The sequence below is a fragment of the Magnolia sinica genome, chromosome 4, assembly GCF_029962835.1.
Source record: "Magnolia sinica isolate HGM2019 chromosome 4, MsV1, whole genome shotgun sequence".
Taxonomy (NCBI): Eukaryota; Viridiplantae; Streptophyta; class Magnoliopsida; order Magnoliales; family Magnoliaceae; genus Magnolia; species Magnolia sinica.
Window position 1 is genome coordinate 94,793,417 of NC_080576.1, and position 15,501 is coordinate 94,808,917.

Genomic DNA, 15,501 nt, shown 5'->3' on the forward strand with positions numbered 1-15,501 from the left:
ATATTTACATTTGAAAGAGTTCGATGAGATTATAGCTACATTATGTTTTCCTAATGTATCTGAGGATACAATTAGGCTGAAACTCTTTCCTTTTTCCTTAAAAGAGAAAGCTAAGACGTGATTACATTCACTGCGTCCTAGATCCATTGGCACATGGAACGATATGCAGAGGGAATTCATAAAAAAATTCTTCCCACATCATAAAACGATTACCCTCAGAAAAGCAATCATGAACTTTGCCCAAAAGAAAGATGAAACATTCTTCCAATGTTGGGAAAGGTTCAAAGATTTGGTCAGTTCATGCCCACAACACGGATTTGAAACGTGGCGCATTACAAATTTTTTCTATGATGGACTGACATGTTCCATGCGCCAAATGGTCGAGATAATGTGTAATGGAGAGTTCATTAATAAAGATGTTGACGAGGTATGGGATTACCTCGACAGTTTGGCTGAAAAAACACAATCTTGGGACTATTACCCAAAGTCGAACACCACGTCTAGGCCGACTCAATTAAAGGAGAAAGGTGGATTATATCTCTTGAAAGAAGAGGATGATCTCAAGTGTAAAGTGACTACGCTCATAAGGAAAGTTGAGGCCATGGAAGGAAAGAAGGATAAGGTCAATGAAATTGTTTGCCGCATCTGTGATTGCAACATTCACACAACTGAAAACTGTCCTACAATACCCGCCTTTCGAGGAGTATTGAATGAACAAGCCAATGCTGTAAACAACTATCAAAGACCTTTTACTGGACCTAACTCCAATACATACAATCCTGGCTGAAAAAATCATCCAAACTTTAGTTGCAGGAATGGACAAACGGCTACTCCTCCAGGTTTCTTCAATCAAAATCCAAATCAAGTGAAACCTCAAGAGGAACCGGTTCAAAATCCCATACAAGAGCTGACTCAAGCAATGCGGGGAATTACAGATTTTATGCAAAAGATAGATTCTCGTATGACGGTTATCGAAAAGGGGATGCTTCCTGCACAACCTCTCCCCAATCCTAAACCGCAGTATGAGATTAATGATTCCAGCTCTTCAAATCAGATGGGGCATGCTAAATCCATCACCACTCTTAGGAGTGGGAAGATCATTGATAAAACTCTTCTGGTTAGGCCCGAAAAGCCTCAAGAACCAGAAGAGGACAACAATGATGGATCCAGTGATGCCCCACAAAAAGTAGAATCGGAACTTCTAGAGAAGCCAGTTGCTCCATTCCCCCAACGGTTGGTTTCACCAAAACCTCTCTCTGACTCTCAGGATATCCTAGAGGTGTTGAAACAAGTGAAAGTCAACATTCTTCTACTTGATGTCGTTAAACAGATACCTTCATATGACAAATTCCTGAAAGACTTATGCACGACCAAGCGACGGAAAATTATTCAAAAGAAAATCTTCTTGACTGAGAAAGTGAGTGCCATCCTGAAGCAAGATGTGCCGCAGAAATTCAAGGATCCCGGTAGCCCAACCATATTATGTGTAATCGGGAACCATCGAATTGATCACGCACTTCTTGACTTAGGAGCGAGCGTCAATCTGATTCCCTACTCGGTATACAAACAGTTAGGTTTGGATGAATTAAAACCCACCCTAACCACACTACAACTTGCTGATCGCTCTGTTCATGTACCAAGAGGGATAATTGAGGATGTGTTAGTCCAGGTCGATAGATTTTACTACCCTGTAGATTTTATCATCCTGGACACCGAACCCATTAATAACATGAGCACTCAGATTCCTGTCATTCTTGGTCGCCCATTCCTTGCCACGTCAAATGCAATTATCAATTACAGGAATGGTGTCATGACTATGTCTTTTGAAAATTTGACATTGGAGTCAAACATTTTTTTCAATAACGGTAGCAATTCAGAGGATGATGACGATTTCCATGACATTAACATGATTGACTCTTTCGTGGAAGATACAACACCGCTTACCTTATCCTCCGACCATCTAGAGACATGCCTGGCCCACTCCCATGATTTTGATGATGACATGATTAGGGAGACGTGCGCCTTGCTTGATACTGCACCGGTACTTGAAGTTAACAGGTGGAGGCCACAATTTAAAGAATTACCACAAACCGATGTAGTGCCTCTATCGTCTAACCTCAAGCCGCCGAAGCTTGACCTAAAACCTTTGCCCTCTGATTTGAAATATGCCTATTTAGGTTAAGATGAGACATACCCGGTGGTGATCTCTGCCCACCTGGAGAAAGAACAAGAGAGTATGCTCATATCTACTCTCATTGAGCATAAAGGAGCCTTGGGATGGACGATAGCGGACCTCAAGGGAATCGATCCCTCGATTTGTACTCACCGCATATATCTTAAGGATAATACAAAAACCGCTCGGCAACCACAACGTAGACTAAATCCAAACATGAAGGAAGTGGTTAAGGCCGAGGTTCTTAAACTATTGGACGTGGGTATCATATACCCTATATCTGATTGTCAATGGGTGAGTCCAACTCAAGTGGTCCCTAAGAAGTCCGGAATCACCATCGTAGCCAATGCTAATAATGAACTCGTGCCAACTAGAGTCACTACTGGTTGGAGAATGTGCATTGACTACAGGAAGTTGAATATCGTCACGAGGAAAGATCACTTTCCTTTACCATTTATTGATCAGATCCTGGAAAGGTTAGCTGGTCATTCCTATTACAATTTTCTTAACGAGTATTCGGGCTACAACCAGATAGAGATAGCCCCTGAAGACCAGGAAAAGACCACATTTACATGTCCCTACGGCACCTTTGCCTATCGAAGGATGCCATTCGGACTATGTAATGCCCCTGTCACCTTTTAGCGATGTATGCTTAGTATCTTTTCTGATATGGTGGGGCAATATCTAGAGGTCTTCATGGACGACTTCTCTGTTTATGGTCCATCTTTCAGCAAATGCTTGGAAAGTCTTAAATGTGTGTTGAAAAGATGTGAAGAGAAGAACTTGGTACTTAATTGGGAGAAGTGCCATCATGGTTCAGAAGGGAATTGTCCTTGGGCATATCATCTCGTCCAAAGGAATCGATGTAGATAAGGCAAAAATCGATCTTATCTCTAACCTACCTCCACCCAAAAAATCAGAGACGTGCGATCCTTCTTAGGACACGCAGGATTTTACAGGCGATTCATAAAGGACTTTAGTCTCCTCTCTCGTCCTTTATGTAATCTTCTTCAAAAGGATGCTCCGTACGAGTGGACTGAGCAATGCCAGGAAGCTTTCACCAAGCTTAAGGGCACGTTAACCACTGCACCTATCATGCAGCCACCCGACTGGAGCCTTCCTTTTGAGCTTATGTACGACGCTTCTGATTATGCTCTTGGGGCGGTTCTGGGCCAGAGAAAAGATAAGAGACCCTACGTCATTCATTACGCAAGTAGAACTTTAAATTCTGCCCAGGTGAACTACTCGACTACGGAAAAGGAACTCTTAGCTGTAGTGTTCGCCTTGGACAAATTTAGGTCCTACTTGATCGGATCCAAGATCATTATCTACACAGATCATGCGGCACTTAAGTATCTTCTTTCTAAGAATGATTCTAAGCCCCGCTTGATACGATGGATCCTTTTACTCCAAGAATTCGATTTGGAAATTAAAGATAAAAAGGGAGTAGAAAACGTTGTGGCCGATCACCTTTCTCGCCTTAATACCTCTGATTCCCTTGAGACGCCCCATATCAACGACATGTTCCCTGATGAACAACTGTTCAGAGTCTCCCATTCCCCTATAGGTGAGAATTCGATTCCCCATGAATGATATGTGAAAAAGTTGGGTGTACAGTCTTTACCTTAGGTTTGCTCCCTATAGGTGAGGATCTGATCCCTCTTCTTGGCATTACTTCTAATGAAAAAAATCAAAAATTAAAAGAATAAAAAGATAATGAGTAAGCCAAGTTGGGTTATCGTGAATTCTCTTAGTTGTTACCAATGATATCCTTAAATATCGAGGTGAATCTTAATGTTGACAAGTCGAGATTAGACTATACATCCATGGAATTCAATATTTAGAATCGTTTTAATTAATGGATTAATATTTGAGCTTGATTATGAAGTACCGTGAGTTTGATTCTAGGAGAAAGTAATGCCAACATTCATGAATCTTAGAATTCGAATATCTGAATTGTTTTTCATAAATCTCTCGAGTTTGTAGAAATTGTTCTGTAATTCTCAACTTACTTTTCGCATATTTTGCTCGGGACTAGCAAAATACTGGTTGGGGGTTGTGTTGAGGGTCAAATATTGCATATCAGACCCAGTTATTGCCTGGATTTATGAACGTGGTACCGTTTAATAAGCCCATTTTAATCATGTTTGTGATGCAGGGCGTATTCACGAGCCTGGACTGGGAAAAGGTACTAAAAGCATGGATTTAACGGTCTGAAATCACCAAGGCAAGCGACGGACCCCAGGAGACCAAGATCGACGGATATGTACGCCAGGGATCCAAAAAAATCGAGAAATTGAAGCTCAACTGGCCTGAAAAGTGTCCAGAATGCAAGATCATAGGGTTCCCACCATCTGATTAGTTCGAAACTTCATACGTGGCCTGAGGACCATAAATTAACCGTACACGTCGAATTTCACCTGTTCAGTCCTTGTGAAAGTATCCCAACGATGGATTAGCCTCTTAAATCCTGATTTGGGGCCCGCCTGATACCTAGATATGCTCTAATTATGGTCCCAACTATTAAAATGATCTGAGAAAAGAGATAGATGGAACGGATTTCTCACAACCATCACAATGGAGCCACATGTACATCGCACGAACACAAGTGCATGCGCACTCAGCGTACACTGGACCGAGATTCTCGGTCAAAGTCGGATTTGACCGACTCCTTGCACAAAACGGCAAGTGCCGTTACAGTGAAGATCCGCACCAATGTCGGTTGATGCTGTGGGCCCCATCCATTGTCCATATGGACAATCCAAACCATTCACCAGATTCGTACAGTTCTGCTCACCAAGTCATAGGTGACGATTTTTGAGGAAACAAGGAGGATGGGATCGCAAACATCCAAAAGGAGATGGGACGGTAGAACAAAGATCATGTGAGTCACACTGAAACAAGACTCAAAATCGGCCATTCCAGACCGAAATTGTGAGGGGAATGAAATGAACGGAGTGGATTTTTCGTAGAAACCAGATAATGGGCCCCACCATCAGTCCAGCGCAGAAACAACTAGGTTTTGCGTCTGACAAAACCGGACGATGTGGGCCGGTTGTGTGATCTTGATCACGGCTGAATAATTGATCCGGACCGTCTGAAAAGTCATGCAATGGGTTCTTGACCTCACCAAGATGGCAGATTTCAAAGGAGGAAAGAATTTTCACGTCAAGATGGACTTTAACTGCAATCAGTTTCTGTTTTTCTGGCGTAGAAACAGAGGGTCCACGGAAAACGATTCCAGCAGCGTATCCTCTCCGCCTCCTTCAGTCATCCGTATAAGAAAGAGATGAGAACGTGAGGAGGGGGAGCCGGGGGAGGAGAGCAGTGGTCGGCGTGGCTTGGCTTGGTTTGGAGGCTTGGAGATTTTTTATGAACAGGGGGGTCCAAATCTGGACGTGAACAGAGGCATCAACCAAGGTGGGCTGCTGGATCATGAGAGGCACGGCTGGGACGACTGAGGATTGAATGCAGGTGGCTGCACATGATCTTGGGAGCGGGCTTGGATGATTGAAGGAGAAAACAGGGAACTCCTTTTGTTTCCTTTTTCTTTTCCTTTTATTTATGTCTTTCCTTTGATGTTTTTTTCTTTGGTTCTAGCATGATCACGCTAGGCTAAACCTCTTAGCTAGGGCTAAGAGGTGAAGCCTGTAGCGAGATGGGAGATTCTATTTTGTGCCTTTAATTTAAAATTCATAAACTGGATTTGATTTTTAGTTGATTATTAAAGGAATATTTTTCTTAGTCTTTAATGATCTGTTGTGACTGAAATTACAATGGGTTTGCAATGGCTTTGAGTATTTCTTTCCCCTTTTAATGTTTATGAAGTCAGGAAGCCCTGTTGTTCATCATTGTTCCATGGGCATGGTAGGATGACAGTACCCCTCCTGATCTTCATACATTGTTGGTTGGTTGGTAATTAGTTTAATTCTGTTGTTTACTTTGTCTCCTGGGCATGGTTTGGTGATGGAATCCATTCTAATTCATATACCTTTCATCTCTTGAAAATCAGATCAAGTCAGTTCAGTTTAAATTCCATAATTCTTGATGTGGGCATAAGATCTCCCTGATCTCTACAAGTGGATCCTCTGAATCCCTAGTTTCCTCCCTCTGAATTCCTTAAGTTTTCGATAATTATTCCACAATTATTCATTAAATTTTATTTGATTTAGATCACATCTTAGTCTAGTTCTAGTTCTACTTGGTTTCAGATAACGTACAGGTATCAGTCCCTGTGGATTTGACCTTGGTCTTACCGAGTTTATTACTACATCACAACCCTATACTTGGGGAGTGAACAGCAGTGAGCCTAGATCCAAACTCAGGCCTCACCCACAAATGATAAACAAGAAGAAATATAAACTAGAAAAAGATCAAAGAAATCCAAACAAACCACAAGACAAGATATACGTGGAAAAATCCCAAACTAGGGTAAAAAATCACGGATGCAAACTTCCACTATGAAGAACGAAGATTACAAGGTAATATACTAACCTCTCCCTTGGAAGAACATAGAAAATCCCTTGACCACACCTAAGAAATATTTTTCAATATTCACCTTAACCCTAAAATAGCCCTAGGGACCCCAATTTATAGTTTTGGCAACTTCCCTTTCGCACCCTTGCAAAAAGCGGCACAGAAATCCGCAGTCCGCATCAGATTCGGAAACGAATCTGCGTAACCACGACCGGTTGAGCAGACTGCACGACCGGTCGAGCGGATCCCACGACCGGTCATGCATGATCCACGATCAGTCAAGTACCTCGGACCCAAAAACCTGATACTCGCTGGAGTTCGAGTCGTGTCAGTCCACAACTGGTCACGACCGGTCGAGCAGGGGCTACGACCGGTCGTGCGCAGCCCCAGATGTGGCTCCACTTCTCAACAGAGATGTGGCTGAAGAGCTCCAAATTGGGCCAATGTAGTACACCTGCAACGAATTAGCATAATGAGACTCTTCTCATCCCAAATCGAAATCGTAACAGAGAGATCGTGAGAGAGTGTGAAAAATACCCAAATTAGTGTTTGGCACAAAAGGAGCTTACCTCTTCTCTACACCCTGTAACAGCAACAGGACCTTCCTTCTCCCTTCCACATCCGAAGTCGCATGCACCAGGGGTATAAAACAGAGATACCTTCTTACCATTTCCGTGAACACCTGCCAAGAAAACCTTCCCAAAAGTATTGTCATTTCACATCCGATGGGGTTGTACGCTGGTTCCGCCATCACTACGGGATGGGCTTGAGGAGTCAACGAAATATCGCGAGCTCCCCAATGCAATCCTTCACAATCCCTCACCTTTGACAGAGGGATTTGGAAAAGAAATATGTGAGGGATGAAGTCGGCATCTAAACATGATAAGGATGTAAATGGGTTGGATTTTACAATCCTACCCCTCTTATTCCACCCTAAAGCAATGACCCAAACTTGCCCTAATGGCAATATCGAATTCTATAAGATTCGATGCATTAATGTTTAACAGATCTAATTAGGCATCGTGAAAATTGAAGATGAACACGAGGTTGGTGAAGGAAGACTGTGCAATTGTAATGGAAGGAAAAGAAAAGAAGCCTGTAAAGATGAAAAATGAGATATTTGAAGAGTAAAAATAATTAGCTATAACAGATAATTTTCTTGTATTGGATGATTCAGTTTTATTTAACATGCCCAATCAAATCACTACCAAAAGTTTGTGTAATAAATTGTAAAGCCTGTAAGAAATGAAATCAATTTCAAATTAGATTTTCTTTCAACGACAACTATACAATTTAAAATGAATGAAAAATCCTCTATGTAAGAATACTTGAATGAATTTAATATCCTAATTAACATATTTGCAATGATCGTTATGAAGAATGGCAACGAATAAACAGTTACATTTCTGCTTTTCTTAATGTTAAATTCATGATGGTTGATTATGAATCTAAGGAACGGACTAGATCTCAACACGGAGTCAAGCGTATTAATGTTGCTTACTGAAAAGTCTCGTAGAAAATCATATAAGGGATCTTTCGTTGACACTATGATGGTTAGTGGAAGATTTACTTAGAGAGTTATTAATGAGTGAGATTAGACATGACTCGAATTGAAATCGCATAAAATGAAAAAGTTTTGGAATTGTAAAATATTCATCACTTGTACAAAAATTGTAAACTCAAAAAAATAATTTAAGAAATTCTAAAGTTGTGCATGTCAAGCATCCAATTAAAAGAGTTTTTTTTTTTTAAAAAAAACTTATTTGAAAAAAACAATTCATTCTAGGACAGAAAAGTATTGCCATTTATAGTTACATAAGATAATCTGAACAATCAATAAATTTTGAATTTAGGTGTTTCGTTCCATATGATACCATACATATTATTTTTATTTTTTAATTTCTTGATGGCAACACGGTTAACATGGGTGATGATAACACATGTAAAATTATGTAGATTTAAGATGCCAAAATTATTATATTAGATGGTATTACACAAATAATTTTGGATGCACAACACGTACCGAACATGCGAAAGAGTCTTATATCATTGAAAAAGTTTGATAAAGATGACCATAGGTTTTTTTAAAAAAATTAGCCCATTGAAAATTGTAAAATGAGAAATAGAGGTTGTAAATGCATAGTTGTTGGGCAAACTATATTAGTTTATCAAAGATACTATGGTTAGCGATGTCATTATTATCGATACTATGATAAGCTCTGTTACAATTTGGCACAAGTGGTTGGGCCACATAAGTAAGTAAAGACTAAATATGCTTTTTATTGAAATTTATTTTTTGCTTTAAAATTATTAATTTATATTTTGTGAGGATTATTTGTTTAGAAAGTTTCATAAAGCTCGTTTTTCCTCGTCCTCTATTAGAAGTAAAGATATTTTAGATTTATTCATTTTGACACTTGGAATGATTGTTTTGAATTTTTACAAGGTTTGAAGTATTTTATTTGTTTTATTAGCAATTTATCCAAAATGTACGAGTATTCATGTTTAAAACAAAGAGTAATGCTTTTACTTATTTTATTAAGTTCAAAGCAATGATTGAAAACTAGAAGAGAAAGAAGATTAAGTGCTTGAGAATAGATAACGAATGAAAGCATATTTTGAAAGAATTAAAAAAATTTTGTAGTAAATATAGCATTAAGTGACACTATGGGTCCTTGATACTCCACAACAAAACAGAGTCACAGAACGTATGAACCATATGCTTATGAATCATGGTAGGTGAATGATATGTTTGGCTAGGCTTTAGGAGCTTTTTTTGCTAAAGCTGTTAATACAACTCATAGATTGATAAATAATTTTCCTACAATTGTACTAGATTTCAAGATCCCTGAAGAGTTATAGTGTTTTAAAAAACTTGTTAATTATTTCTTTTTTAATTTGTAACGCTTATATGTAGATTTTCAAATAGTAGAGGGCTATGTTGAATGTATGGCTCAGAATGTGTATTCTTCTTTAATATACAAATAGAACAAATGAGTATATATTATAAGACTCTATTGTTCATAGGTTAGTGATTAGTTGATGTGTTGTTTTAATGATTTTTTTTAATTATTTTATAAAGATAAGGAACTGTAGAACTTAATAGTAAGAGATAATTGAATTATGATCTTCAAATAATCTTCAAAATTAGCCTAGTAACTTAGAAGATTAACAAATTAATGATATTGTTGGAGATGGAGTTGATGAAGAATATGCAAATGAAAAACCATGTACTGAAACTCAAAGCAATCAAGGCCAACCGAACAAGCTATAAAATATTTTGTATGCTTAAAGTATTATGTTACAGTTTATACTTGCATAAAAGAATAATGTAAGCCTTATTCATATCGAAAGTCATATGAATCTGTATATGTTAGCCATTGGAGAACATACATGGAAGAATATATGGAAGTTCTTTATAAAAATATGACTTAAGAATTGATTGTATTACTCGCGGAAAGCTATTGGTTGCAAATGAGTTTACAAGTTGAAGAAAGACAAAAATGGAAATGTTAAAATATGTAAAGCCTTATTCATGTTGTGTTGAGTATGGTGGCGATGCTTGGCTTGAAGTTCGAGCATTTAAATATTTTAAAAAGAAAACTATTTTTTTTGTATGGAAATTTTGATATATAGATATATACATTCAACTTTAAGGTTTTATTGAGGAAAACAAGAAAAATCTCGTTTGTCGGCTAAACAAGTCGCTTTACAGTTTAAAGTACTAGCTGAGATATTGGTACAAGCAATTTAATTCATTTATTATGAGTTTGGAAATTGGGAGACGTGAGATAGATCATTGTGCTTGTGTTCATTGTTATAATAATGGTGACTTTATTATTTTATTATTGTATGTGGATAATGTACTAGTTGTAGGTACCAATAGAGATATTATTGCAGCATTAAAAGCTGATTGGGTTAGGAAATTCGATATGAAGTACCAGGGTACTTCAGATTCTTGAGATAATTGTACTCGAGACACGAAGAATAGGAAAATCTAAATAACTTAAAAGGGTTATGTTGAAAAAGTTTTGCACCACTTTAATATGTAGAATTCTAATTTGGTTCATACTCTATTTTCTACTAGTTACAAGCTCAGTGTTTATATATCTCAAGTATCATATTCATTAGCAATAGGGAGCCTTATGTTTGCCATGATGTGTACCGGATTAGATATTAAATAAATAGTAAGAGCAGTCAGTAAATACACAATGAACCTAATTAGAAATTATTATACTATTGTGAAGTAGATCTTTCGTTACTTGAAAATTACTCTTGAAGTGATCATTTATTATAAAGGTAAAAAATTAGAATTAATTGGGTTCGTAGTTATAGAAAATTATGATAAAATAAGATATACCATAAATTACATACTCTCTCTGGCCAGCGGTACGTTTAGTTGAACATGGAGATTATAGTCAATTATAGCCTTATCCACTATGCAAGCAAAGTACATATGAGCTACACAAGCATGCAATGAGTATATAATTTTGGTTGAAGAAATTGCTAAAAAAAATTTAAAATTTTGGCAAAGCACATTAAGATTAACTAGGTATTTCATGCTCGAGCTAAGTACATTAACAAATAGTATTACTTTGTTTGTGACATTGTAGAAAATAGATAAATCTCACTGCAAAAGATTTACACCAATGACAACATAGCAAATATGCTGACAAAGTTGATTGTTAGGGAGACGTTTATTTGGTGTCGGGCTTCTCTTGAGCTGATTATCACTTAGTGATTGGTGACATTTGACATATGTTATTGGGAGTGTTTTTTATACTAGTATAAAAATAAGTCTTCAAGTGGGAGAATATTGAGACAATGGAAGCATATGATGTTTCCAAATAAGAAATGTATTTCATTTCTCACTCTCCTCTCTTGAACACATGTAAAGCCTACTTTTTAAAGCTTTAAAGCCTCTGTGGGTATATTGTCTATATATGGGAAATATATGTACGGAGTGAATGCATCACCTAAGGCATTTCTTAGTAAGAAATTTTTTATATAGTAGAAGAGTGAGGGAGTGATGTATATTTTATATTCTCTGTTTTCTCTTATTTTAATGAAAAAGAAAGCAATGTGTTGCTACCCCTTGGACTTAAGGATAACGTTGAACCATGTAAATTTTTATGTCTCATGTCTCTTGTTTTTCTCTTTACCTTATGGGTTTTACTGTAGGTGTTTTATTTTATGGTTTTGCATTGCCTACATATTTTGCAACATATATGACATCTAACTCATTCAAAATGTGAGTCCCACTGGGATTAAGGTAAAAACACAAATATAAGCTTGATTCAAAATAAAGGTTTTAATAGTGAGGACGGATCCATTACTCGCAAGTGCGGGTTAAGCTATCTTATAAAGACGGTAAATTCATATTTCACAATAAAAGCATGTACTCATAGCCCTGGTTTGGGATACTCGCTAGATACTCGATCGCTCTCTTCTAATCATTATTACAGTTATGCCATTAGATTTTGGTGGGCATCTGGAATTGTAAAATGGAGCCCACATTAATAAAATCTAGTGATCAACCTCGTTAATATCTTTAATCCTATCCTTATTTGTCATAAGCTAAAAAATGAATGTGATCTAAGTAATAGGTTGGCCACAAGAAGTGTCAAAAGTGGATAATTTTTTTTACCATGAATAGAAATATGTCCAGTGTGGACTACTAGATTGTTATATCTATCTCAATTTTATAGAAATATCATAATATTATCCATATATTTTAATGGACAGCACAGATCATCATGATTATAGTGATGGGCCATACTAACGTTTTTCCAATGACATGACAACAGGGTGATGGGGAGAAGGTCAGGTGTTACGCATATAACATAGTTGTTGGTGTAACACTCATCGCTGTGGCCCATCTTGATTATTTTATCTTATATCTACGTTGTCATATAATTTTTATAGGTCATTTTTGTACTTGATTAAAAAACGCAAGCTTATCCAAATATCAACTAGACCACACAATTGGAAATTGTGGTTAATTACCATTAAAATCCTTTTTAATGGAAACAAAATTTTTGAATCAAGTTGGTACTCATCTGGTCTCTTCATCCAGGTCTTTATGACTTTATGAAAATTAATTAACGACATGGATGTTTGTCACATACATCCTAGTGGACCCCACTATTATGGATGAATTTGTCGAAGCCTGGGACCCTCACAAACCTCCCCACCTACCTATTATGACTATGATTATTTTGTATTGAAATATGATCTTTGTGCCCCACCATGTAATATGTCATCCACGCCGTCCATCAATTTATCTAGATATTTTTATGGTATTATATAAAATTTGAGTCAAATCCAAATCTTAGGTGGACCTTAGTACAGAAAATAATGGTGATTGAACTCTCGAAAACTCCATTTGACCTACAGTAATGCCCACCATAATGTTTCTTATAGATCTGACCCGTTAATACGGTTAAGCAGACTAGGATGAAGAGAAAATATAAATATTAACCTATATGGGCCCGTTTGAGGCGTTAAAATTTCGTTCACCGTAATCCGGCTCGGAAGGGATAAAGTGGGGGTGAAGTAATTCAATGTGAGCTTAATTTGTTTCGATTTATCTCAAAATTGGTGTGAAACTTACTCAGTACATAACAGGCTTTGGTTTTATAGGTACATGAAGTTCTAGCTGGGACGACTAGATTTTCGCAACAAACAATGATGATGATGATTTATAATATTTTGAATATCAAATGCCATTGAAAAAAATTTGAAAAACTTAAATGAGTTTTTGCAAAACTCATTCGAGATCTCTAGTCAACTTAATTTGACTGGCTATTAAGTTAATTAGAGTTTTCATATTTCTAAACTATGATAAAACTACTGCCTTATTTTCATCTCCTCAAAAACTTTTTGGTACTAAAATTGCAGGTAGGATTTCATTATCCATGAGAGTGGGGCCATTTAAAATTCAGACATCATACCTTCTTATTATAAATGTTAGTTATGATGCATCCCAATGACATATTACCACTAGAGGTGTACATCGAGTCGAACCGAGTCGATCTGGCCTTAACTCGACTCAGCTCGGCCACTAGTTGACCTCAGCTTGAACTCGGCGCGGCTCGGTCCTCAAGCCTGACTGGCCAGCTCGGCTTAGTTCCGTCAGCAGCTCAGGCCAGTTCGAGCTACGTTCGAGCCAAGATCTAGCCGAGTTTGCCTGTGCAGCATTTTCACAAACACTTGAACTGCACCTTCAAAATCTCATTGTATATAAAACAGAAACAATGGTTTTACAAGTATTTTATCAAACACCTTCTAAGCAACATAAAAATCAAGAAAAAAAGGGTATTTGTTTCATATACATACCTTCCTTGCCACCAGTGACACTTCGTTGAGTCATTTCATCAAACACTTGGTGAGCAACATCAATATCAAAGTAACCGAGTCACCGAACTGGTTCGATCCGAGTTTGATTCGAGCTGGGTTCGATCCGAATCGAGTCGAGCTGGGGCCAGCTCGAACTCTGCTTGAACTCACCTTCGAGCTCAAAAAATCAGCTCGAACTCATCTTCAAACCGAGTTGAATCCAGTTTTTTCGAGTCGAGTCAAGCAAACTAACCGAGCTAACTAGGTTCGTGTATACCTCTAATTACTACGTATCATGAGGATTTTAGATTTCGATCTAAGGTCATATTTCAATGATCCAAACCCTTAATATGATGACTCTCACCTTGAATATAGGGATAGCCAAAAATAAAATCTTTTATAGATCAGAACATGCCAATCTTAGTTGTCATCTAAGTCTTTTACTTGAATGTAGATGGTTTGCTTATCATTTGCATAGTCAAGGGGTTGAAGTGTTTTGATCTTAGGCCCCATTTGGATACATGGATTCTGTTGGATTTTGTGGATAACATAATGAACAGCTAATGCTAATTTCCATAGCAACCATGGAGACAAGTATATCTTATTTATTTTTGTATTTTGTTATTGTGAAATCTAAAACCGGTCGTACTTGACTGCTATATTTGCTGCCCCACGATTCTAACACTTGACCTTACGCTCTGGTACCATGTGAAATAACTAGTCTACCACGGAAAACCTCTCGGGGGCACAAAAGTTTTGGATCAATATGATATTTATGGTTTTCCTTCATCCAGGTCTATGTGACCTTATGAACACGTTGGATGGAAAATACACATCGCAGTGGGCCCTAGGAAGGTTTCAATGGTGGAGATCATTGTCACCACTGCTTCCTGTGGTGTGGTCCACTCAAACCTTCCATCCGCCTCTTTTTTGGGTTCATGCCTTAAAATGATCTTTCGAAATGGATGGACTGGATAAAACATATATATCAGGATGGCATTAAAGAGCCCTGACCGGACAGTTCGTCTCTAGCTAGGTCTTGGTGAGGGTGCTGCCCAATCCGCGCCCATTGAATGGCCATTAACAAAAGAGAACTGATCACCTGCAGACATTGTACCACAACTTGCGGTACAGTACCATTTTTTTTCTGCCAATATGCTACCTGTGCAGGACATCAGTACCAGAAAAACGTTGGACCCCACTCTGATGATCACCTGGCAAAAAAGTTTTAAAAACAAATAGTAAGGACGGTCTGCTCATCAGATGGACCAAATTATTGGAATCAATGGATAATCAACAATATAACTCGACATGCAGGTGTGGCCCACCTAGAAAACATAAAAGCCTGAATTTTGACAATGCTAATTTTCATGAAGGGGCCTACCGTTTTAACGGTGGTGATTTCCTAAATAAGTGGTGTGTTGGCGGGAAAATGGAATGATACCACCTCAAGTTACCATAACATTGCCTGTAGGTGATCAGTCTCCTTGGCCAAAAACTTCTATAACCGGACA

General features: G+C 37.8%; 1 non-coding gene across 1 annotated transcript; it reads right to left on the minus strand.

Annotated features, from left to right (window-relative positions):
* Nucleotides 1–211: 211 nt before the first annotated feature.
* Nucleotides 212–318, minus strand: LOC131244986 (small nucleolar RNA R71). Its single transcript, XR_009170750.1, has one exon. It is a non-coding gene; the product is annotated as a small nucleolar RNA R71 (small nucleolar RNA).
* Between the last annotated feature and the right edge of the window lie 15,183 nt (nucleotides 319–15,501).